A 2,042-nucleotide genomic window follows, 5' to 3' on the forward strand; every position below is an offset into this window, starting at 1 on the left:
TGTAGCTAACCAGTTGTCCCAATATCACTTGTTAAAAAGGCTTTCATTGCTCCATTTTGCATTTCTTGCCCTTTTATCAAAGTTTAATTGATTGTATGTCTGAAGGGGATCTTTCTCTGAATACTCATCTATTCCATTGATCAGTGGGTCTGTCTTTAGACCAATACCATGTTGCTTTTAATATTATTGCTTTGTAGTACAATACAAAGTTGAGGAACATGATGCCATCTTTTTCCATCTTTTTTCCCCTAAGGGTTGCTTCAGTTATTTGTGGGTGTTTATTGCTCCAAATGAATTTCAGCAGTATTGAATCCACTTCTTTGAAGAATGTCATGGATATCCTTAGAGGGATTACATTAAATCTGCGTAATGTTTTAGGAAACATTGCCATTTTAATGATATTAATACTCCCAATCCTTAAACAGTGCATATGCCTCCATTTCCTTGTATCCTCTTTTATTTCTTGAAGCAGATCAAGGGCAAAGGAAAGGAAGAAGTCAAGTTCTCACTGTTTATAGAAGACATGATACGCATTTAGAAAATCCTAAAGACTACCAAAACGTTCCTAAAAACAGTAGATTCATATATTGGCAGGCTACAAATTGAAAGCAAATTGGCAAGCTACAAATTGAAAGTGAAAAATTCAATGCCTTCTTATACACAAATAATGATACAGAAACAATAGGCATTCTGAAAACAAACTGATTCATAATAGAACCACAAAATTTCAAATACCTTGGAATCAGCTTAACTAAGATGCAAAGAACTTATACAAAGAAAGCTATTTATGGCTTTCATTGATGGATTAGAGTTTAGTTTTAGCTGTTTATTTGATAATGTTACATTCACCTATTGTCATAATTCAGGGTTATTCAAATTGACCTTAACATTGATTAATTTAATTCAAGAACACAGAGATTATTTGACTTGCCTCTATCCCTCTATATTTTCTTGATTTGGCATCTTCTCTTACAATTCATATATATATCTAGTTCCAATAAGTCTCTAGATTTGAACTTACCTTTTACTCCTCTAAAGACTATAGTACAAAAATTAGGTCACAAATTATTCTTATTTTCATTCTCCTTTCAACACAAAATTTGATCCTTTGATCAGTTACTATTGAATTATTAACATGATATATCTGATATATAGGTTATAATAATGTAGAATAAAAGAAAATGGCTCTATTCATAAGTATCTGGACTGACTGAATTAATTTATACCTAAGTTATAAATAAACCATAAGAGTCATCTCAATAGAAAATTGTTGCATTTTGAGGTGGACTAAATATTGACAAAAATCTTCAAAGACAGAATATTCCCTGATTGAAAAGTTGTTTTTCCTTTCCTTGTATTTTCTCTCTCTCTGCAAAGAAAAGTGTTTTCAAGACATTTTTACCTTCAAAACAGCCCAAAGGTTGTTAAGCAGCTCACACATTTTTTTCCTTTGGGGTGTTTATATCCACCAAAGTTAATGGATGGAAAATTAATGTTTCCCTCCAAATGTTTCCACAACCACAAAGCAAATAGTTGATGTTGCCAAGATGAGAGTGTAAATCTGCCCTTAGAAAGAGGCTTCGTTCACCATTACCCACACCATTTCAACAAAATCCAGCACTGGTCTAATTATTGTAGTTAAGGGACTGTGTATTTAGTAATTTTACTTTTTTTTTTTTTTTGTCCCCCAATTCACAATACATACCCGGCAAGGGGCCTGTGTTGAGGTGTATATGGGGTGCCTTTACTGTACCTCCTCTTTCTATACAGCCAGTGTAAAGAACACAGCCTGTGGTAAGAATTGGGAGGCCTTATTTTATCTTTTATTTTTTTTTCTTCAGGGCAAACTAAAGTTGTTTTTTTTTTTTTTAAGTAAGAATTCATTTAAAGGACAAAATTGATTAACATAATAAGGTAAACTAATATAACATAATATAGTGACATAACATAACATATAATATAATTAATATAATAATAATACATGTAAGTCAAAGAAAGTTTCTGATTAAAAACACAATTTTTTTTTCCATAATGGCTTACAT

The 2,042-nt window shown here is 31.6% G+C and overlaps 1 non-coding gene across 1 annotated transcript; it reads right to left on the reverse strand.

Moving 5' to 3' along the window:
* Positions 1–1,678: 1,678 nt before the first annotated feature.
* LOC126010098 (small nucleolar RNA SNORA51) lies at positions 1,679–1,811 on the reverse strand. Its single transcript, XR_007496234.1, has one exon. It is a non-coding gene; the product is annotated as a small nucleolar RNA SNORA51 (small nucleolar RNA).
* Between the last annotated feature and the right edge of the window lie 231 nt (positions 1,812–2,042).

This window comes from Suncus etruscus, chromosome 5 (genome assembly GCF_024139225.1).
Source record: "Suncus etruscus isolate mSunEtr1 chromosome 5, mSunEtr1.pri.cur, whole genome shotgun sequence".
In the NCBI taxonomy this organism is placed as follows: domain Eukaryota; kingdom Metazoa; phylum Chordata; class Mammalia; order Eulipotyphla; family Soricidae; genus Suncus; species Suncus etruscus.